A 24,974-nucleotide genomic window follows, 5' to 3' on the forward strand; every position below is an offset into this window, starting at 1 on the left:
CCTCGGACTGGCTTTTGGCAACTCTCTGGTTTCTGACTCTGGACTGGTTATCGACGACTCTTTGACTAATGACTCTGGGCTGGTTATTGGCTATCCTCTGGCTTCTGATCTTGGACAGACTTTGGATGATTCTCCCAGCTGTTACCCTACCATCTTCACAGGGGCCCACCTAAGACCAGCTGGTCCCCACACCCAAAGGCTCAACCAGCTGGGAACAGGAATGGTATTGGCAAAGCTCCAGCCAGCCCCTGCAACAGCTCGTCCTCACCTTCCGATGGTGGGGACCTGCAGGGGTCCACCCTCTCAGGTTGCGCCAACTCCACCTCGGGCAAGGGGTCGGCATTTCTGTCAGTGAAACACAGCAGAAATAAACCATTACTAATCAATCTTGAATTTGTTTAAAACACACATTAAACTTTGTCATGGGACTTCTCCTAGAACACTACTATGTATAAAATATTGCATGCCATCCTCAAACATTTTATAAATAAACCCTTACTCAGTTTTTTTATCTGAGGGGCTAAAAACACATTTATATGTGCTGCAGATAACACTGACCCTTGAAGAATGCCTATATTAAATATTAGAGATGTGAATCGTGTCCTCGATCGTCTTAACGATCGATTTCGGCTGGGAGGGGGAGGGAATCGTATTGTTGCCGTTTGGGTGTGTAAACTATCGTGAAAAATTGTTAAAATCGTGAGCCGGCACACTAAACCCCCCTAAAACCCACCCCAACCCTTTAAATTAAATCCCCCACCCTCCCGAACCCCCCCCCCCCCCCAAATGCTTTAAATTACCTGGGGATCCGGCGGTGGTCTAGAACGGCGGCGGTCCGGAACGGCCCCCTCAATAGAATTGTGTTGTCTTCAGCCGGCGCCATTTTTCAAAATGGCCGCCGCAAAATGGCGGCGGCCATAGACAAAAACGATTAGACGCAGGAGGTCATTCCGGACCCCCGCTGGACGTTTGGCAAGTTTTGTGGGGGTCAGGAGGCCCCCCCAAGCTGGCCAAAATTTTCCTGGGAGTCCAGCGGGGTTCCGGGAGCGATTTCTTGCCGCGAATCGTTTTCGTACGGAAAATGGCGCCGGCCATAAGCGGGGGTCCGGAACGACCTCCTGCATCGAATCATTTTTGTCTATGGCCGCTGCCATATTGCGGCGGCCATTTTGAAAAATGGCGCCGGCTGAAGACAACACGATTCTATTGAGGGGGCCGTTCCGGACCGCCGCCGTTCTGGACCACCGCCGAATCCCCAGGTAATTTAAAGCATGGGGGGGGGGGTTCGGGAGGGTGGGGGATTTAATTTAAAGGGTCGGGGGTGGGTTTTAGGGGGTTTTAGTGTGCCGGTTTTCCTGCCCTCCCCCTTCCCCCGATTTACGATTTTTTAACGATAAATCAGGGGAATTGGTATTGTATCGTGGCTCTAACGATTTTTTGATGATTTAAAATATATCGGACGATATTTTAAATCGTCAAAAAATGATTCACATCCCTATTACATATATGCCAGTTTGAATACTTTTTCTCAGAAAAAGGTCTCTGCAATGTTAATGCCTTTTCCAGGGCCAGTGCAAGGGGATTAGGCGCCCTAGGCGAGCCTTCTCCCTTGCGCCCCCCCCCCCCCCCCCCGGTCTCGGCCCCGACTCCTACATCGTTCTCGATCACACCCACTGACTGTATTGTTTTCTGGGTCGCGAGCAGGTTGGGCACTGCTCACAGCCCGCTAAATCTCCACTCCTCTTTGCCACCGCTTGCGGCCCCATATGATTCGCACCCAGTGGTGCACCAAGGGTCTCCTGTGCCCGGGGGCCAATGCATTTGTGTGCCTCTCCAGCATCCCCCCTTAATCCTTCTTGTACTAATGCTTAAGGTCACAGAAAATCAGTGGCATCTCTGGACAACATATATATTTTTTTTTTTGGGGGGGGAGCCAAAATGACATTTCTTCATCCTGCTTTAAAATTGGTTACAAAAAAAATGTATTAATAAAAAAGTCCAAAGGGTCTTCTGCATAATTTTAAAAAGCTGGCCAGTTTCACACTTCTAGTAAAACTACTATTAAATTATTTGATAGCCTCATTCAACTAATTCTATATGGCTAGGAGAGTGAAGTCTGGAATATATAGGAAGGGGCAGAATGTAAATATAAATCCTGCATCTCCAGTTCTCTAACTCTGTGCATTCATTGAAATTCCCCCAAACAATGGAGCTTGGATGCTTCCCTTACAGCTCATCATAGTAAAAGATATTTTCAAATTCTGGTGTCACCTCACAGTAACAGCAGCACAAACACCTTCCACTGCCAGGCACATTGTGAACTAACACAAAACCCCACAAAAAGACACTCAAAATCTATGCTGCAATCCCATCGTAACATAACAGTAATAACACCAAGGACTCAAACAACAATAATCCTACCTATGAAAAAGCAAGGGTAAATATTACACTGGGTCCGAGAATACCAATACACCACCTACTGAAGAAACAAAACAAACCCAATTGCTATAGATCCCTATACAGACACTAGGGATGTGAATCGTTTTTTGACGATTTAAAACAATCGTCAAATATATTTTAAATCGTCAAAAATCGTTAGAGCCGCGATACAATAGCAATTCCCCCAATTTATCGTCAAAAAATCGTAAATCGGGGGAGGGGGGAGGGCGGGAAACTGGCACACCAAAACAACCCTAAAACCCACCCGACCCTTTAAAACAAATCCCCCACCCTCCTGAACCCCCCCAAAATGTTTTAAATTACCTGGGGTCCAGTGGGGGGAGGGCCCGGCGCGATCTCCCGTGATCTCCCGCTCTCGGGCCACGGCTGCGTTAATAGAAATGGCGCCGGTGGCCCTTTGCCCTTACCATATGACAGGGCAAAGGTAGCGTCGGCACCATTTTGAATATTGGCAATATGGCGCGAGTGCAGGAGGTCGCTCTCGGACCCCCGCTGAACTTTTGGCAAGTCTTGTGGGGGTCAGGCCCCCCCAAGCTGGCCAAAAGTCCCTGGGGGTCCAGCGGGGGTCCGGGAGCGATCTTCTACGCTCGTGACGTCGGGGACAGGAACCAAAATGGTTCCTGTCCCCGTAATGAATGGCCATATGGCCATTCATTACGGCACCATTTGTGCTGGCCATATGGCCATATTGCCATGGCCATATGGCATATTGCCATATGGCATACGGCAATATGGCCATATGGCCATGGCCTTATGGCATATTGCCGTACGGCCATTTGCCGTACGGCAATATGGCCATATTGCCGTACGGCAAAATGGCGCCGGCCATACAGCCGGCGCCATTTTTCATTACGGCAACACGATTTGAGTGCAGGAGGTCGCTCTCGGACCCCCGCTGAACTTTTGGCAAGTCTTGTGGGGGTCAGGCCCCCCCAAGCTGGCCAAAAGTCCCTGGGGGTCCAGCGGGGGTCCGGGAGCGATCTTCTACGCTCGAGACGTCGGGGACAGGAACCAAAATGGTTCCTGTCCCCGTAATGAATGGCCATATGGCCATTCATTACGGCACCATTTGTGCTGGCCATATGGCCATATTGCCATGGCCATATGGCATATTGCCATACGGCATACGGCAATATGGCCATATGGCCATGGCCTTATGGCATATTGCCGTACGGCCATTTGCCGTACGGCAATATGGCCATATTGCCGTACGGCAAAATGGCGCCGGCCATACAGCCGGCGCCATTTTTCATTACGGCAACACGATTTGAGTGCAGGAGGTCGTTCCTGGACCCCCGCTGGACTTTTGGAAAGTCTTGTGGGGGTCAGGAGGCCCCCCCAAGCTGGCCAAAAGTCCCTGGGGGTCCAGCGGGGGGGAGCGATCTTCTATGCTCGTGACGTTGGGGACAGGAACCAAAATGGCACCGACGCTACCTTTGCCCTGTCATATGACAGGGCAAAGGTAGCGCCGGCGCCATTTTCTATCAACGCACTCATGGCCCGAGAGTGGAAGATCACAACGGGACCCCCCCACTGGACCCCAGGTAATTTAAGACATTTGGGGGGGGGGGGGGTTTGGGAGGGTGGGGGATTTATTTTAAAGGGTCGGGGTGGGTTTTAGGGATGTTTTAGTGTACCGGTTTTCCCGCCCTCCCCCGATTTACGATTTACACAATATTTTAAAAAACAAAACCGCGATGATCCGATTCCCTCCCCCCCAGCCAAAATCGATCGTTAAGACGATCGGTCACACGATACACATCTCTAATAACCCCATCTCTAACTAAGATCATCAACCTCTCACTAGATGAAGGAGTAATGCTGGATACTTTGAAAGGAGATATTATCAAATCAATAATTAAGAAAAAGAACCTTGACCCCCTAAATCTCAATAACTATAGACCAGTCTCAAACTTATCCCTATTAGCCAAAGTAATAGAAAAAACAGTACAAAAACAATTGCCAAACCACATTGAAAGCAATATCATATTATACCCAACGCAATATGGGTTTTGCAAACACTACAGTACTGAAACTCTGCTATTAGCTTTATCAGATAATATCTTAAGAGGTTTTGATACAGGAACACATTACATTCTAGTTCTATTAAATCTCTCCGCAGCATTCAACACGGTAAATCACAAAATACTACTCAATAGACTGAAAGAAATAGATCTCACTAATAAAACAATAAAATTGTTTGAGTCATACCTAAACAATAGATGTTTTCAAGTACAAATCAAAAATACACTCTCAGACAATGTCATACTGCTAACCGGTGTCCCACAGGGATCAGCCCTGTCGGCAACACTCTTTAACATTTATCTCCTCCATGTATGTCACCTACTAGCGGGACTTGGAATCATACATTACTTATACGCAAACGATATACAGCTACTGCTACCCATTGTGAACACCATTGAAGAAATAATGAAACTTGTCAATATGTATCTTGAAATAATCAAACAGCTCTTAAATCAGATGGAACTGGTAATAATCATCGACAAAACGGAATTCTTAAACCTTGAACGTAAAAACATACACCACATTCAACCAACATTCACAATTAAAAATAACCAAGCCCAACGGCTAGCAACAAAAGTACAAAATCTAGGAGTAATAATTGACCCTAAGCTAAACATGAAACAACACATCTCATTGAAAATAAAAGAAGGATATGCAAAACTAATGATCCTGAGAAGACTAAAACCTCTACTAACAATAAACAATTTCCACACAGTTCTGCAGGCAATGATATTCGCAAGCATTGATTACTGTAACTCCCTACTTTTAGGACTACCACAATCTACAATTCAGCCACTGCAAATATTACTAAACTCAGCTGCTAGAATTTTGACTGGCAAAAAAAAAGAATGACCACATTACAGGAATGTTCGCCGAATTACATTGGCTTCCAATTGAACAAAGAATTCAATATAAGACTTTATGCATAATTCACAAACTAATCCACGATGAAAAAGCTGACTGGCTTAACACTGCACTGCGCGTACATGTCCCGCAAAGAAACCTGAGATCTGCTAATAAGGCTCTATTAACTGTCCCCTCTGTCAAAACAGCACACCTCATGCAAGTAAGGGAAAGAGCACTATCACTGGCTGGCCCCGTGCTATGAAACACCATGCCATTCGAAATAAGGCTGCAGAGAAATTTGAAAATATTCAAAACCAATCTGAAAACCTGGCTCTTTAAACAAGCGTTTCATAAAGATAAAGAGAAGGAGAAAAACAGTTGATTGATAAGGATGCACCAAACCAGAAGTTGTTATTTGTAACCTACAAATGCATATTAATGTTAAATTCAAACCACCTATTATGTCCCCAACAGACAAGCTTAACTTACACACATAGTTTATTATATTTATTTATTTTAAGTTTTTCTATACCGGCATTCGCGATAAATATCGCATCATGTCGGTTTACAATTAACAAGTGGATAGGGAACAAAAAGGTAAAAAATAACATTGATCCTAATAATAATAATAATAGTAGTAATAAAACATTAAAAAACATTAAACAAGAGAAGGCTAAGGAATGCAGTTACAATAAAACAAGGGAGTAATACAACTTGGAGCATAGAAAAGAAGCAGGGGTTTAAATAGAGAGAACGTATATGCCAGTCCATGTGCTTAAAGCATTAATGAATTGCCCTTATGAGGTAGGGATATTAATTACCATGATTAAGGCAAAGTCTGAGCGACTAGTTAATAATGGAATAGGTTCAGTTCAGTTCAGGAAAGGCTTTCATGAATAGCCACGTTTTGAGTCTTTTCCTAAATGTGGGAAGGCAGGGTTCCTGTCGCAAATCTGGTGGGATGGAATTCCACAGTGTTGGTCCTGCAGTGGAGAAAGCCCTGTCTCTGGCGGTTATGTGCCTCATGGATTTGGAGAGTGGTACTTGTAGGATTTCTCTGTAGGACTCTCTGATTGGTCTGTTGGACGTAAATTTTTTGAGAGGAATTTGAAGGTTGAGCTGAGAGTGTTGATGTATGGCTTTGAAAATAGTGGTTATGGACTTATATATGATTCTGTAGTGAATTGGCAGCCAGTGCGGGTCTTTGAGGATTGGTGATATGTTGTCTCTTCTCCGTGTGTTAGTTAATATTCTCGCAGCCGTGTTTTGAACCATCTAAAGGGGTTTAGTGTGAGATGAAGGAAGACCTAATAGTAAAGAGTTGCAGTAATCTAGTTTAGCAAATATTATTGATTGCAGAATAGTTCTGTAGTCGTGAAAGTGGAAGAGTGGTCTTATTCTTTTTAAGACTTGGAGTTTATAGAAGCAGTCCTTAGTAGTTTGATTTATGAATGCTTTTAGGTTTAACCTGTTATCAATGACAGCTCCCAGGTTTCTTACTTGTGGAGTTTGTAAATTGGGTGGAGGATTTGTGTCGATGTTACTGTTTTCAGATGAAATTAGGAGGAGTTCGCTTTTTGAAGAGTTTAGTATTAGATTAAGGTTGGAGAGGAGTCCATCAATTTTTTTAAGACAGGTTTCCCAGAATTCTAGAGTTTTGGTGTAGGATTCTTTGACGGGGATGACTATCTGGACGTCATTGTTACTGTACTATGATGGCACATAATTAATTTGTAATCTATACCACTCATATTTTCATTATCGTGCCTTGCTGTAAACCATTGTGATGGTTATCTAACTTAACGACGGTATAGAAGAGTTTTTTAAATAAATAAAATAAAAAATATTGTCGAGGATTAGGAGGTTATCCTCTCTCTCTCACACATACTCACATGTCCATTCTCTCTCACACATACACTGTCACATACATACACATTCATGCTCTTATATCCACCATAACCTCTCGCTCTCACAGACACTGACACACTCTCAGGCTCTAAGAGACTCTCTCTCCATCCACCCCCTCACACACACACACAAACTCTTACTCCCCTGGATTTTCTAATACACACTCATGCTCACACACTCACTGGCTGAGTCTCAGACACACAGGCTCTCTCCCACTCCCACATGCTGTCTTGCTCAAGCACAGGCTTTCACTATCACATGCTCTCTCTCATACAATTATTCATACACACAGTCTCTCATTGGCACATGCTGTCTGTCTCATACACACAGGCTTTCTCTCACTCCCACAAGCTGTCTTGCTCAAGCACAGGCTCTCACTATCACACGCTGTCTCTCTCACACACACAGAGGCTCTCACATGCTGTCTCTGCAAACATTCAGGTCCTCACTCCCACACACACAGTCTTTCAACTCACTCTCACACACAGTCTCTCAACTCATCTCATACACGCACACATGCACACTTTACAGACCCTCAGCCTCTCTCTCACCTCTGGGCCTCCTTTTCACGTGTCGCCACGGGATGGGTTCTGCAGCAGCCCTGATCTTCTCGGGCCGCCTGCCATAATGTGGGATCTGCGGCGGCCCTGCTACCAGGCCTCTTTCTCTTCTCGGGCTGCTGCAACTTGGGATTCGCGATGGCCCATAAGCGCTGCTCCTCTTCTGCATGCGGCTGATGCTCCTCCTCCTTCCTGCATGCACGGCTTTGGCAACGTTTACTTCCGGGGCCGCGCAGGCAGGGAGGAGGAGGAGCACCTGCAGGTTTGAACATGACCTTTTTCTTCGGGCCGTGGTGATGTGAGCTCCATCACGGCCCTGCCGATCTGCCTGCTATGTGTACCTGCTCAGCCACCAGTGGGTCCACCGGCGGCCGCATGAGCCTCCCTGCGCCCGGGGGCATTGGCTCCCCGCGGGATACCACTGCTCACGGCGTCCCCTAACACTCGGCGCCCTAGGCCCAGGCCTAGTTTGCCTAGTGCTTCCACCGACTTTGGCCTTTTATATAGTTTACAAACTGTTCAAATGATTTCCTTGTTTTTCTCATCTGTTTGCCCAACTCACACCTTATATCTTATTGGTTTGGACTATGTAATGAAGGAATTTGTTTCCTAGTATATTTGCTTCTTTTTTTCTGATTTGTTTTTTGTCTCTTTCATGATGTTTCCATGCAAAGGCACAGGAGGGACTACACATCTCTTCCTGTGGCTGACAAAGGTTTATCTTTCCCCACAACACTGCTCTCCTGACTGTGTAAAATCATTGCCGCCACAGGTCTTTCCGGGGCCACAGGAGGGCATAAACTAATCTACTGGCTCTCTTCAAGGCCACAAATCACAGGCTCAATCCTACTGCCATGTCTCTCCCACCACAAGCACCAGCATAGGACCCTAAATGAAGGAAAGCATCGCTCCCGAGCCATGGTGGCACCCTATGTCCATTTCAGCATCCATTCAGGGACAATAGTGGGTAATCTTTTGTTTTTCCTAGATATCTGGTCCCCGTATTTCATTGGTTTATGCTTCATTCCTGGTTCCTGCTTTATTTGTGACTCCTGTTTCATCATTGGTTACATATTTCTTTCTTATTCCTGTCTTCTGCCTGGTAAGCCCTGGTGGTTCCCTGCATCCAGGTTCCCAACCCATGGAGAACTGTGGCTGTTTCAGGCAGAAGATTGCCAGTTCCATAATGTCTGACCTTTGTATGGTATGTCCTTGCCAAAAAATGTTAAAATATTCCCTGCTCTCAGTGGAGCGAGCTGTCATGTATTCATGAAAGATTGAAAGCCACTGGTCTAGCTAGATGTGTACTGAACATGCTCTAGTAGGTGACACTTTACTCTTTACTGATTTATTTAGCAGATGGAAATGTGGTTGCAACTCTCTGTTATGAAATCAGCCTAGAGAATCCAACTCCTTATAAAGCAAAAGTAAGCTTCTGGGCAGTTATGGCATTAATCATATCTTAAATGGAGTCTTGTGAGTTTTCTTATTGTACCAATGGGCAGGGGATATCTCAGCAATGAGAGCAATTTGGACCTCAGTGAAACTGTACATATCTCGTTATTGAGCAGCAATGCACAAGTACACATACTTTAAAATGGCAGAGAAAGGTTTCCTCTAGCAGGCAGGAGTAAATCTGAGATCCACTTTTCCACCTGAAGGACGAAGGGAATATTCATCACCCTATTTCCTAACTGGTAGCGTGCTAATCAGAGAGGAGAGCCTGCACCAGAAATATATTGCATGACAATGATATGCTGTATCTATTAATATTTCCCAGTGCTATGATTTATGGTTTGTGGTGATTAAGCTTATAATTTACAACTATCTACTTTGATGTCTAGAAAAGAATTGGCTTGCTAGAAAGTTTCCTTGAATTTGCAAATTAATGTAGTGTCTGTTATAAATCATGCAGAGATCAACTAGCTTTACCTTTTGCAGTGTGGGAGACACTAATTAATAATGAAAAAAAAAAAGAGAGAAGGTATTTAAAAATTAAATTGTCATATTAGTCACAGTTGCACAGTTATGATCAATATATGCTGGGAATCATATTCAGTAGACCAGTTAATGGACACGTTATCTGGCTACAGTTAGCCGTCTATCTTGTCCTGGATATTTGGTGGGATAAATGTCCCACTGAGTATCCTGATTAAAGATATCTGGTTCAGAATAGCTGGATACCTTTAAACATAACTGGATATTCAAAATAATTAAAATTTAGGGAAAACAAATTAGACCTGAGAGCAAGTGGTGAGGGAGGGAGAGACCAGCACTGACTCCTGGCATCTATATTTTCTTCCTAATCAGATGCAGGGAGCTCTGGGGTCAGGTAGCAGGTTCAGCTTGGCAAAGCCAAGCCTGTGGTAGGAGAGAGGAAGGTGACTGGTTAGGGCCTGTAGGCAAGCGTTTTTTTTATTTTTTTTTTTACAGGATCGGCACTTAACCCGATATGTTTTGAAGATATCTGGTGAAATGTCAGGATATCTGGTCACACAAGGCCAAATAACTTTAGGCCTACTCTGAAACAGGCCTAAAGTTATCCGGCTAACTTAGATGTCTATAACTGATATTCAGCTAAGTTAAATAGAAAACTCCACCCCGGAAGGCCCCTTTTTTATCTAGCTAAATTATATCAGGTAACTACTTATCCATCTCTATTTTAGTGGTATAAGTGGTTCAGTTGTCCATCTAAATGACTTTTGTGTATGGACCTCTGTGTTTTTGTGTCATTCTGTTTCTTTATGTATTTTGTTTTCTATCTTCTAGCCTTCCTTTTGTATTGGGTAAGAACAATCACATAAAATAAAAATATTAGATTAAAATACACATAAAAAGAAATAAAAAATATACAAGTATTACATCATCATAATTTAACAGGTGAATTAGCATCTAGAGCTAGAGAAATGCCTGAAGTACCTTCATTTAATCCATTTGGAAGTGCCTGAAAAGTGAAATATAAAACAATCAACCAAACCATCAATAATTAAACTAAAAACAAATCTGCTACATTTTTTGAAGGAGTGAATAAGCATGTGGATAAAAGGTAAACTGGTAGACGTTGTGAAGTTTGATTTTCAGAAGTATATGACAAATTTCCTCATGAAAGGCTTCTAAGAAAAGTGAAAAGGCATGGGAGGAGGGAGATGTCCTTTTGTGGATTGTGAACTGGTTAAAAGACAGGAAACAGAGAATAGGATTAAATCATCTGTTTTCATAGTAGAAAGAGGTAAACAGTGGAGTGCCTCAGGGATCTTAATATAATTATACATGATCTAAAAAGAGGTACAGTGAGTGAAGTGATCAAATTTGCAGCTGACACAAAATTATTCAGAGTAGTTAAATCACAAGTGAACTGTGATAAATTGCAGAAGGACCTTGCAAGATTGGAATATTGGGCATCCATCCATATGGCAGATGAATTATAATGTGGACAATTGCAAGGTGATGCATATAGAGAAAAATAACCATTCTAGAGCTGCATGATGTTAGGTTCCATTTTAGGACTCACTACCCAGGAAAAATATCTGGGCATCATTGTTGATATTACATTGAAATCATCAGCTCAGTGTGCTGTGGTGGTCAAAAAGGCAAACAGAATGTTAAGAATTATTAGAAAGGGAATAGCAAATAAAATGGAGGATGTCATAATGCCTCTATATTGCTCAGGTTAGACTGCACCTTGATTGCTGTGAGAAATTCTGGTTGTTCATCTCAAAAAATATATACTGCACTGGAGAAAGTAAAGCAAAGGGTAACCAAAATGAGAAAAGGTATGGAATGGCTCCCTTATGAGGAAAGGCTAAAGAAGTTATGGTTGTTCAACTTGGAAAAGAGATGACTGAGGGGGGATATTGTTTGAACAAGCCTATACCTATAACCTGCACTTGAAGTAGCCTACCCTGGAATTAGCTCCCCCGCTGTAGTTCCTCCCCCACTACCTCCCCCACCAGAACTTTACAAACAATGTTATTATAATGTATTGCTCTATCTATTTAACTCCTTTATTATAATTGGTTATTATAATATGTTATTATTATATGTTATTATGTTGTTAATATAATTTATTGCGCTATCTAACTCCTTCTCGCTTAGGTCAACTGACCATTTTCTTCAACTTCTCCAAGTTTTTTATTCCCCTGTTATATGTAATTTTATCCTTCCCCCTCAATTTCAATATTTATCCCCTGTTATTTGTAAACCGATGTGATATGTCTATGAACGTCGGTATATAAACGTTTTTAAATAAATAAATCAATAAAATGTGAAACTGTTGTTTACTCTTTCAGATAATATAAGGAATAGGGAACACTATGTGAAATTAGCAAGTAGCACATTTAAAATGAATTGGAGAAAATTATTTTTCATTCAACACTCAATTAAGCTCTGAAATTCATTGCCAGAGGATGTAGCTGGGTTTTAAAAAGGTTTGGATAAGTTCCTGGTGGAGAAGTCCATAAACTGCTATTAAACAATAGCCTGCATCAGTAGCATGGGATCTGTTTAATGTTTGGATACTTACCAAGTACTTGTTACTTAGAATTGCCACTGTTGGAGACAGGATATTGGGATTGATTGTCCCTTGCTCTGACGTGGTATGGCATATCTTATGATCTTATGTTATGCTCTGGGGTAGATTTTATAAATTTACGTGCACGCGTACTTTTGTTCATGCACCAGGCGCGAACAAAAGTACGCTGGATTTTATAAGATACGCACGTAGCTGCACGTATCTTATAAAATCCGGGGTCAGTGCGCGCAAGGGGGTGCACATTTGTGCAACCTGCGCACGCCGAGCCCGGCGCGCGCTGCCTGTTCCCTCCGAGGCCGCTCTGAAATCGGAGCGGCCTCGGAGGGAACTTTCCTTCCGCCTCCCCTCACCTTCCCCTCCCTTCCCCTACCTAACCCATCCCCCCGGCCCTATCTAACCCCCCTACCTTTGTTGGCAGATTTACGCCTGCCAAAAGCAGGCGTAAATCTGCACGCACCAGCATGCTGCTGGCGCGCCATAACCTGAACCGGGGGCTGGTCCTTCCCTGAACCTGCCCCTGACCCCCGGACATGCCCCTCCCACCCCTTTTACGAAGCCCCGGGACATAAGCGCGTCCTGGGGCTATGCGCGCGCCAGCGGCCTATGCAAAATAGGTGCACCGGCGCGCGAGTGCCCTGCGCGCGTAAATCCGGCCGGATTTATGCACGCAGGGCTTTTAAAATCTTGCCCTCTATGTTCTAACAGAATGATTTTATTAAGTAACTCTCTCCTAAAAGTTTGGTTTACAGGTCATAACCTTGCTTAAATATCCAAGTCAAGAATTTTAAATAATCTGAAGCTAATAAACTGCTTTTAGGAGAGAGTTCCAGAGATGTGGATCAATGCAGGGCGAAAACCTGATTATAATATGCAACTCCTTTTACCTCAGTAGCTGATAAACCACAAAGAAATGCCTCCTAATCAGATCTTAAAGGATGGCTAAGAATATTCTTTATTCGATGGTCTTCTAAGAACAAAGGGACCAGATTATGTAAAGAAGGCTTTAAAAGATAAAGATACCTTCAATTGGGCATGAAAACCAATTGGAAGCCAATGTAGCTCTTTACAGACTGGAATAATGTGATCTCATAAATTAGAACATGACAATATACAAGCAACTGCATTTTGTACTAGTAACTTCCGTGTGCTGTTTCGAGGTTAATCAATACACTCTAATAGTTAAGTCAAGAGGTTATCAGAGCATCTATTACTAGGGCTAAATCTAACTGTGACAAAATGGATAAAGCTAAAAGCTATCATATTTAACAGAATTGAGGAAAAGTATTTCTGGAAGTAACAATTATTTGTGTTTCCAATGTAGAATACATAATTACCCCCAAACTGAACACTTGGAAGTTTTGGGGTAGCACCAATGCAATGAGTACTGATAAATTAAACAATTATAAAGAACTTGATTTTTTACATACAAAACCTAAGTCTGAGGGAATCAAATTTAATTTATTTCCATCAATTGCATACCTACATTAAGATTCTGATTTAATTAATGAATTGCCTCTAAATGGTTAAAGCCCATGGACAATCGGGACAATTGCAAAGTAATCACTTAGGGAAGAGTAACCTAAATTATAGCTACATAATGCAAAGTTCCACATTAGGAGTCACCATTCAGAAAAAGATCTTGGCATAATCTTTTATTTATTCACTTATTAAATATTTTATTCCACTAGATCCAGTTTATACAATGCGGATTACAAAATAATATACATAAAAAGCATAGATAAAACAATTGAAAACATGATTTTAAAAAATCGACAACACATCTTACTTTTAAACTGCAAATAATCTTGCTCTTGACAGCCATAATGGCAGCTTTTGCACATAATTGGAGCTATGATAGAAAAAGCCCTCAATCTTGTTCTACCTAGCCGATAATCCTGCACCAATGGTACATCGTAAACTGGATTCGATATATAACTGGGAGCCAATGCAACTTTAATAAAAAAGGCTTTACAGATACCCCCAAGGCAAATTAAAAAATCATCCTAACAGCAGCATGTTGTATTAAATGGAGTACTTTTATTAAATTTACTGGCATTCCCATGTAAATTGCATTACAATAATCTAAATAGCTGAGAACTATTGTCGGGACAATCAATCGAAAGTATTCCAATGGCAACACATTTCTTAATGGTCTCAGAACCTTTAGTTTGAAAAATTCTTTCTGGGCTATTCCTTTTATCTGGAGCTTTTAATGTCAGTGCTGAATCTAACATAACACCTAGATTACAGAATTCAGTTTTTATTGTCAACGTACAAGTCTCAAAATTTCCCATCACTGGTGTCAAATGTAAAGAGCTCTCCAAACATAATATATTTGTTTTAATGCAGTTTCAAAATAATTAATTCCCCATTAGCCAATCCTGAATTGCTTTCTTACTTTGCTGAAACTGCTGCAAAAGCAACTCCCCTGAGTTAGTATTCGGAATGAAAAATTGCATATCACCTGTGTAGCATTTGAAAATTAACCCTAAAGCAGACAGCAAGTTCCCTAAAGGACTCAAATGTGTATTAAATAAAACTGGGGACAGAACAGGCCCTTGAGGTACTCCTAACTGAACATTAAACCAGCCCAAAGTTTTTTACATTATTACCTTTCTATTAGCTAAAAAGGAGGAAAACTACTGTAATACGGTTCCCCTAGTTCCAAATTCTTGCAGCCTACATACCATCTTATCATGTGTAATGGCATCAAAAGCAGATTCAATGTCCAATTGTACAATATACACAATTTTGAATGTTCTAATTAAACATTAACTTCATTCAGAAGAGAAATCATCAAAGTTTCTGTACCTAAGCTTTTTCAAAACCCAAACTGCTCCTTGTCATAAATATCCTGGGTCACCACATAATCTTCTCCAAAATCTTACTCAGCATACAAGGATTAGAAATTGGCCTATAATTGGACACTACATCTGCTGGTACTGAATGATTTTTTGGAATTGGTATAAGAGTGCCTCCTTAAAGTTATCAGGTACCAATCCTTGAAACAAGGATACATTCAAAATATCAGCTAGGCTGCCTACAAAGCTTGAACATTTGTTTTTTATTAATAAAAACAGGTAGGGGGGTCTAAAAATATTTTCAGTGTTAAATGTGAAATTATTTCTTTAATTATAGAATAATTTGGCGTGACAAAACTATTCCACTAATTACCATCAGACAAGTATTGAATCCTTCAAGGATCCATACCCTTCTTTTTAACATGGGTATGAATTCTCTTAATCTTGTCATTGAAAAAATTAGCCAAGACCAAACAACTTGGAATTATCCCTTATTTTTTATTTTTACCTTTTTCTGTGGCACAGTTGCCTTCACCAAAGAAAAAAAGTTCTAAAAGTTGGTTCTCACAGTGATTTGTCAAAATATTCCTTCTTACACTGATTTACCAATGATCTGTATTCTCCCAAGATTATTTTATAATGATCTTTATTTCCATAGTTTTTGTTTTATGCCATCTTTTTTATACTCTGCAGAATTTTTCTAAAATGTACCTTTCTTTGGAGAACCAAGGTGCCACATGATTTTCCTTTTTCCTTTTTACCAATCACACATGTAATTTTCTACTATAAATTCCCTTTAATTCACTGTTCAACCAATTCACAGCTGCATCAGGAGAACATATATCCAGCCTCCCCTTAGATTCCTCCCATAATGATAACATCTGATCAATATGTTGAATTTGTCTGCTCAATGTGCAGCAGCAGCTAAGGAAACAAATGGAATGCTAAAAATAATTAGGAAAGGAATGGAGAATAAAATAGAGAATATCATAATGCCCCTGTATTGCTCCATGGTGCAACCTCACCTTGGGTATTATGTGCAGTTCTGGACACCACATCTCAAAAAAGATATAGCAGAAAAGATAAGAGGAGGGCAACCAAAATGATAAAGGAGATGAAATGATTCCCTTGTAAGGAAAGGCTAAAGAATTTAGGATTCTTCAGCTTCGAGAAGAGAAAGCTGAGGAAAGATATGATAGAGATCTATAAAATAAAGAGGGGAGTGGAGGCGGGCCTTTCGGGCGTAGCAGAAAAGGCCTTGCCTGAGATAGGGATGAGTTGGTGCGGTTGTGCTACGGTGGGCGGCATGCTCTTGAACCTGGCGGGTCCACGCCGATAGCGCAGTATGTCGGAGGTGCTGAGTGGTCGAGGGAAGCCAGCGAAGAGGGCCTCCTGTGGTCGTGGCCTTTCTTTAAATGCGACTTTGCGGTGCTCGGATGACGTGGGTCGGGAGGCATGCACATCTTCTAGACCACCCAACGACTACACTCCCCTCCTTCACTAGAACCTTCTACCCTTCCATCTTACCCCTACATGTCACCCATATCTCACCCTATCCACTCTGAAATCCCCTCGAACCACCCCCATTCCCTCAATCATACCCCTACATGTCTCCCATGACTGCCCTATCCTACCATAAATCCCCTCGACCCATCCCTATAACTACGCATCCCATGACACTCCTAACCAGTGAAATACCAATATGACCTAATCAAGCTATGAAACAATTAGCATTTAAAATCTTAAATAGAAAATATTATCAATGTTAAACGTTATATTGCTATTAGTAAAGCACAATCATTATCTGTTATCAAATGTACAAAATTATCTGTTATGATAAGAGACTATTACCACTGAAAATGTTAAATAGAAAATGTTATCAATGCTAAACATTATAGTGCTGTTAACTAAGCACACTCTTTATCTGTTACCAATGTACAAAATTGTCTGTTATGGTTTAATGTAATACATTGTTATATCTGTAAACCGGAGTGAAGGACTGTTCCAAACTTCGGTATATAAAAGCACACAAATAAAATAAAGATACATAAAATACGGCCCTCTGGTCAGACCCGGAGAATGCCTGCCACCAGGAGGCAGAGCACAGGAGGAGACAGAGGCTAGCTGGAGCTTCACCAATAGCAACCCGAGGTTCCCTCAGGTTGAGCTCTTGGTTACCCAGCCACCTGGTCTTAGGTGGGCCTCGCAGGATCTCCTAGAGAGGAAGCACTGGTGAGTGCCCACCATGAACAAGGGTGCGTGGTCGATGTCCAAACAAGAATGTCCAGAGGTCACAGGAGACCAGAACAGAGAGTCTGAGTGGATAGCGAGAATCAAGGCCAGAGTATCAGTCCAGAATGGTCAGCCGAAGAAGGGGTCAGTACCTCTAGTCAATCAGGAAGTAGTCAGGTCAGGCAGAGGTCAAGTTCCAGGCAGCAATCAGGAGTAGTAAGTAGTCAGGCAGAAGTCAGGTCCAGGCAGAATCAAGTATAGTCAGAAGCAAGCAAAGGTCAGTACCGTGAGATCAGTCCGAAGGGTACCAGGTATGGAGAGACAAAGGAACAGGAGATGCTGGAACAGGAGACACAGGAGACGCTGGAACAGAGGATGCTGGAACAGAGGATGCTGGAACAGGAGACACTGGAACAAGAGACACTGGAACAGGAAACGCTGTACACCGGAGTGTACAACCCGATTGCCAAGGCAAGGAAGTGGTGTCTGACCTCTTCCTTATATACATCTATCAATCAGGGTGCGCCGCAGAGCTGGTACCTGCCCTTGGCCCTTTAAGAGGCTGGGCGGTCTGCGCACACACACTTAAGGGTGGGGCCAATGCCATGGAGGACGCCGAGCACACAAAGGATGTGTGCTCTGCATCCTCCATGCGATAGCTAAATCGCATGTGATAGCTAAATCGGGGCGGAGTCTGCACCAGAAGGGGAGGAGTCAGAGCAGAGTCCACACCGGAAAGGGAGGAGTTGGGGCGGCATCGGGGCGAGTTCGGTGATGATTTTGCTGGTGGCGATAAGTTAAGACCCCTTATCGCTGGCAGTAGCGTGCCCAATAGTACCACCTTTTATGATGGCACTATTGGGTGCGAAAGCCATCAGCGATAACACCGCAGTGGTGCGATCGCTGCCCGCTTTTGCAGGCCCGCCCCCCGCTTTGCCCTCCCACTCCCCATTACCTCGGAATTCAAAAACCTGTGCGCCGTAGGAAAATCCAGCCCCAAGTCTTAAAACACTACTTAGCTGGCTAAGTAAGATTGCCAGATAAGTCTAAAAAGGTATTGCATTTCTAGCTAAATATGATAGCCAGATAAGTAGAGCAGAGTTTCCCAACCTCTTCACATCCAAAGCACACTTACATTAACAAAAATGTTGAGTATCACACCGACCTCCAAGGAGCAGGCAGTGCAGACATCAAGAGGACTCACATTGCCAAAAAGAAGAGCTAGGGAAGCACTAAAAAAGGATGAACAGGCACAAAGGTACACATGAAACAAGCATGATGGAGCAGTTCACTTTGGGGCAGATTTTCAAAGGGGTATGCGTGTTAGATATGCGCGTACCCCCCCCCCCCCCGAAAAAATGCCCCAAGCTCCCCCTGTGCGTGCCCAGCCTATGTTGAATAGGCTCGGCAGCGCGCAAGCCCCAGGACGCCCATAATTCCCGGAGCTTTCCTGGGGGGGGGGGGGCATGTCGGGGGAGTGTCGCGGCAGTGCATCATCTGGGGGCCGGGCCACGGGCATGGTTCCAGCCTGGGGGCATTTCGGGGGCGTAGTCAAGGCCTCCAAAACTGCTCCTGGGCCGGGGAATCACGCAGCTGGAGCGCGCGAGTTACGCCTGCCTTGGGCAGGCGTAACTTTTCAAACAAAGGTAGGGGGGGTTAGAAAGGGCTGGGGGGTGGGTTAGGTAGGGGAAGGGAGGGGAAGGTGCGGAGGGGGGGGTGTGGAAGGAAAGTTCCTTCCGAGGCTGCGTGGCTTGGCGCACGTAGGCTTCCGAATTTGCGTGGCCTTGCCCGCGCCGACCCCAGATTTTAAAAGATACGCGCGGCTACGCGCATATCTATTAAAATCTGGCGTTCTCTTGTTTGCACCGGTCGTGCAAACAAAAGTACGCATGGGCGTACTTTTTTAAAATCTGCCCCTTTATATACAAGTTCAGGAGAAGGGAGATGTCAAGGAGGCATGGCAGCCAGATTAGTACATTACCATAGTTGCCGCATGTGGCTGCCAGACTTCTATCTCTGTTGCTGCTACCAAAACTTGACATGACTCACATCCAGTGTTCAGGCAACTATTTCACTGTCTCACTCAGCCTGGAGATAATACAGAGACTGGATGGACTCAAAAGATTGGGGAAGATGAGGCAGTGCTGTATGCAATGCTTGTACTGCATAAAGTGAGTCCCAGCTCTGTGGACTCTGCATGTTCCTGTTAGCTGCCACCACAGGGCTCATGCTGTAGCTAAAACGAATACGCAAGCATGATTATACTTGCTCTCATGAAGTAGGTCCTATGAGTTTACAAGTCTCTGCTGGTGTCTCTTGTTACTTCAAGGTGCTGGTCTTGACCAGAGTATCAGGCAGTCATGACTTATCCCTATCATACCTGATCAAGTCTGGAGGTTCACCAGTGAGCCATGGCATACTGGTTGAGAAACACTGGAGTAGAGCTTTTAGACTTATCCAGCAATCAAAATTAACCAGATAAGTGGAAAGCTGGGATGTTAGATTCTCTGGAACATAGAACCCTGAAAGGCAGCAGCGGCTTTTTGTTTCCCTCCCTCCCTCCCTATGAGCAGTTGTTCAATGCTTTTTCTAATTTTGACTCTGTTTTATCAATTACAGAATAAATAAATATTGATGTATGTGATATATAAAATATGTTTAAGTTATGCCCTTATTAATTTTGAAATATACATGGAAGGTTTATTAATGGATGAGAAGCACCTTCTGCTTCTTTCTAATGAATGAAGATAATATGGAAATGGGTTGGGAAGGGAAAATATAGATTATGGAGAAAAGGAAAAACAAAAGGAGGAAAAAATGGTTATGGTTAAAGCAAATGGAAAACTTGAGCTTTTTGTTTTAGAAGAATTAATGCATAATATATATGTCTTCTAAGCTTAAGATTAATAAAGATAATAATAATAAAAAAAAGAACCTCAATACCAAGCAGTATTGATGAACAGGAAAAAAAGGTACATGCTCCTGTGGATGGATTATCAAGTAAACATATAGAATTTTATGAGGTCTTGATATTTAATCACCTTTTTTTTAGGGTAAGAACTATTGTTTTATATGCAATAGGAATTGAAAAGATAAGAGTATTCTTTCCCTACTACTTTTTGCTATATCATGCCTGGTTGGTAAATAATAGGGATGTGCATCTGTTTTCCACGGATTTGTAATTCACAACTTATTTTTTGCTATCTGTTAAATACGTGGGGAGGCGAAACACATCCCGACTCCCCACGTATTAAACATTTCTGTTTTATTCGGCCTTCTAAATAAACATTTAACCCCCCCCCCCCCCCACCCTCCTGACCCCACCAAGACTTACCAAAACTCCCTGGTGGTCCAGCAGGGAGTCCGGGAGCCATTCCTTGCACTCTCACACCCTCGGTGCTGGTTTCATCACGGCGCCGATAGCCTGTGTCACAGGGGCTACCACTGCCATTGGTCAGCCCCTGTCACATGGTCACTGGCGCCATCTTGTGCTCCTACCATGTGACAGGGGCTGACCAATGGCACCGGTAGCCCCTGTGACATAGTATGGGCAAAGGCTATCGGGTCCATTTTGAGTCCTGGCATCGGACGGCAGGTCGCTCCGGTACCCCCGTTGGACCCACAGTGACTTTTGGCCAGCTTGAGGGGGGCCTCCTGACCCCCACAAGACTTGCCAAAAGTCCAGCAGGGGTCCGGGAGCGACCTCCTTGCATACCGGCCGTCCGATGCCAATACTCAAAATGGTGCCGATCGCCTTTGCCCTCACTATGACGGCGATCGGCGCCATTTTGAGTATTGGCATCGGACGGCCGGCGTGCAAGGAGGTCGCTCCCGGACCCCCGCTGGACTTTAGGCAAGCCTTGTGGGGGTCAGGAGGCCCCCCAAGCTGGCCAAAAGTCCCTGTGGGTCCAACGGGGGTCCCGGAGTGACCTGCCGTCCGATGCAGGGACTCAAAATGGTGCCGATAGCCTTTGCCAATACTATGTCACAGGGGCTACCGGTGCCATTGGTCAGCCCCTGTCACATGGTAGGAGCACAAGATGGTGCTGGTGACCATGTGATAGGGACTGACCAATGGCACCGGCAGCCCCTGTGACACAGGCTATTGGTGCCATGATGAAACCAGCAAACGAGTGCAGCGATGGCTTCCTGACTCCCCGCTGGACCACCAGGGAGTTTTGGTAAGTCTTGGGGGGGTCAGGAGGGTGGGGGGTTGTAGTTAATATTAATTTTAACTGGGACAATAATTTAACTCGCCGTAGTAACGTATTTACAGATCGACAACTTATGGAATTCTCCATACTTGCGCATGAAACGGACTTGACCCCCCACGAATACGTATCACGTATGCAACGAAAACTTTTTCCCTGCACATCCCTAGTAAATAACTCTTTTCAAAATTAATTTGGCCAAATAACCTTTCAGTTTGGTAGTTTTTAAGAGCCTGAAGACCACAGAAGTGTCTAGTATTCATAGACATCACTACAGGGTTGCAAGAGCCATCCCCAAAACTGGTTTGTCACCTCAATTTTTTTTTAAATTTTTTATTTATGACATTATTCATTATACACACAAGTACCACTTGCTATGAAATGTACAGTACAGAAAGAAACTGTTTAACAAAACACCCAAAGATTTCAGTTATTTTCATAATACTGTACTCATAATAAAATAAAAGAAATAGGGGCGAGCCCTCAGTAATAGAGCATTATATTATCTGGAGAAAATAGAATAGAATAGAAAATAGAATACCATAAGCTAAGGTAGCCTGAGTAGACCCAACACATATCCCTATTTTACTTCCAAGCAAACAATGGGATATATCAGGTATGAGAGTCTAGGAATGCTCTTAGTTGAGGTGGATTAAAAAACACATAGTTATGATCCTGAAATCTAATACAGCATTTGCAAGGAAAGCGCAGTTGAAACTGCACTCCCATTTGCACAACTTCTGATCTCATATTAAGAAATAACTTTCTCCTTGATTGTGTACTTTTGATTAAATCTGGGTAACACCATTCTTTTTGCCCGAAGAACAAAGATTGACTATTTCTAAAGAAATGCCTGAACACATTATTTCTGTCCATCATAAATGCAAATGACACCAGCAAGGGTCTCCTTTTCGTCACACTTATCTCTTGTGATGTCTCCTGCAATGCAGAAATATCTAAGAGCAAAGTAGGCTCCTCCAGGTTCTATCGATTGACTTCACCATATGGCAAATAATAAGCCTTAGTTAGTACTGGTTTTTCAGCATCAGGTATTTTCAATATCTGATAAAGGTGAAATATTACTTATAACTGGAAAATATAAGAATCTCAGGTTATGTGCTCTTAGACTGTTTTCAATGTTTTCAAGCATTTTATTCTTACTTATTTCTCCTTGAAGCATATTTGTTTGAATATTTTCAACCTCCTTCAGCTGTACATCCATTCCTTCAATTTTATTATTCTGTTGTTTTATCCCATTAGCATTTTAAAGGACTTGATTTTTCATTTCTAGCGTCACTTTAGTAAGAGCAGAAATATCCTTTTCTAAAGATTGTAACGCTGCCCAAATTGTGGATAAAGTTATTTCTGGTGGAGTTTGCAAAATTACTCCCAATTCGGGCATTTCTTGGCCCTCACCTCCTCCTCCCATTATTGCACTGGACCCATTCTCCAGGTCTGAGGTTCCCAGCAATTCTGTTAGGTTCAGTCCTCATCCTCCACTCCCCCAGTGGGGCTGTACTTGAACATTCAGCTCCGAGGTGGCAAATCCTGCTGTTGTTGTTCCTTGCTGGGCTGAGACTTCCCCTCTTCGGGTATCTCCCGATAGGGCCGCAGCCTCTTTCATCTCTCCAACTCCTTCATGGCGTGGTGGGGCTGGCCTGCTTGGAAAGCCGGGGCTCAAAGATATGTCAGGGGTCAGAGGGGATGGTACATGCTCTGCTGTCATCCCCTCAGCAACCGGCTCATCCAGCATCGAGTGTCGCCGCTGCGAAGAAGCTTCCGATGCAAGGCTGGGTGGTCTCCCGCGGAGTAGAGGTATTCTCTACTCCCCTTACCCTCTCATTTCTCTTAGTATGGGGCATTCTTATCAATATGAAAATGATTAGTAGGAAATCTTTTCAGGAGCCTTTTGTTAGCATGTCTCCTCAGGTGGCCATCTTGTGGGCATCCCACTGAAAGTCGTCACCTTAATGTTTTACATCAGATTGAGCAGGAATAAACCAAACCCTGCCCAATCTGATGCAGCCATCAGCTACACAATCAACTTCCCTACCCACCTCACCCAGCCAGCAGCAGGAATCATGTTTAAGTGAAAATCATCTCTTGTTGCTGAGGACCAATCTCATAGCTATTACCATGAGACCAGCCCTGCAGCAGCAGGAGATGGCATTGCTTAAACACAAATCCTGCTGTTACCAATGGCCCATACCACTAAAAGGAGACCCATGACCCGGCGGCCATCAGCAGACCCTATCCCACTGGTGGCTGAAGACAACAAGTTCCAGAATTTCACATGGAAGCAGAAGAATAGAGGAGACCCATGACCAGGTGGCCTGAAGAGAGACCGATAATATAGTGGAAGGCCCTGAGCTGAATGTGTGTGTGAGAGAGAGAGAGAGAGAGGACATGTGCGTATGTGTGTGAGAGAGCCTGCGTGTGTATGAAAGATAGAGAGAGAGAGCCTGTGTTTATGTATGAGAGCCTATATGTGTATAACAGAGAGCCACTGCATTCTAGAGAGTCTTTGTGTGTGTGTGCACTCTCTCCGAGTGCCTGCATGTGTGAAAGAGGAAGATTTACTGAGTGGGAGATAATGCCTGCATGTGGGTGTTTGAAAGGCAGAGGCGTCATTAATTCTGGGCATATGGGGCATGTGCCCTGAGACCAAAGATCAGTGCCCTGAGTCTCAGTCACAGCCATTGCGAATTTATTTTCTACCCTTAACTTGTTCCTTGCTGGCTGCAGATAGCACTGCAGTACCCATAGCTCCTAGGCCTGCCTCCCATGCAAACATAGAGACAGAATGCAGGAGAGACATATGCAGCAGCAACTTAATCTGCTTGGAGCTACCACTGCTGCCTGCTTCCTGCTACAATTTCTGCTGCCATTTCTGTTTCTGCCTCCCTTCCACTACCTCCTTTTGCCAGTGTCGGTTTGGAGGAGAGATACTGCCCACTTCTCCATTGGACTGGCCGGCCAGGTAAAGGAGAAAGATACCATGTTTGGTAAAGAGGAGAGAGGGAGGAACTGCTGTCTGTGGGAGCCAATAGGATGATAGAAATGGCCCAAGAATACTGAAAATGCTTAGGCTGCTCTGCAGGAAGTGGTAGAGAATAGAGAGCGAGAGAGAGAGAGAGAGAGAGAGAGAGAGAGAGGGAGTGGGCAGGAAGACATTCAGGGAAATGGTGAGCAGAGGATGAAGAGCCTAGGAGAATTGGACTCAGTTTAGTTTATGAGGCTCATATTGATGGTAGGAAGAATTGGTTAGGGACAAGGAAGGGAAGAGCAGGGTCAGGGTAATTGTTGGCAGAAGGAGGGGATCAGGCAGGATGGAGAAAGTGCAGGGCCAGGAGGGAAGGAAAAGTAGGGTCAGGGGCATAGTAGACAGAGAGTGAGGGAG

Source organism: Rhinatrema bivittatum, chromosome 5 (genome assembly GCF_901001135.1).
Source record: "Rhinatrema bivittatum chromosome 5, aRhiBiv1.1, whole genome shotgun sequence".
NCBI classification, from domain to species: Eukaryota; Metazoa; Chordata; class Amphibia; order Gymnophiona; family Rhinatrematidae; genus Rhinatrema; species Rhinatrema bivittatum.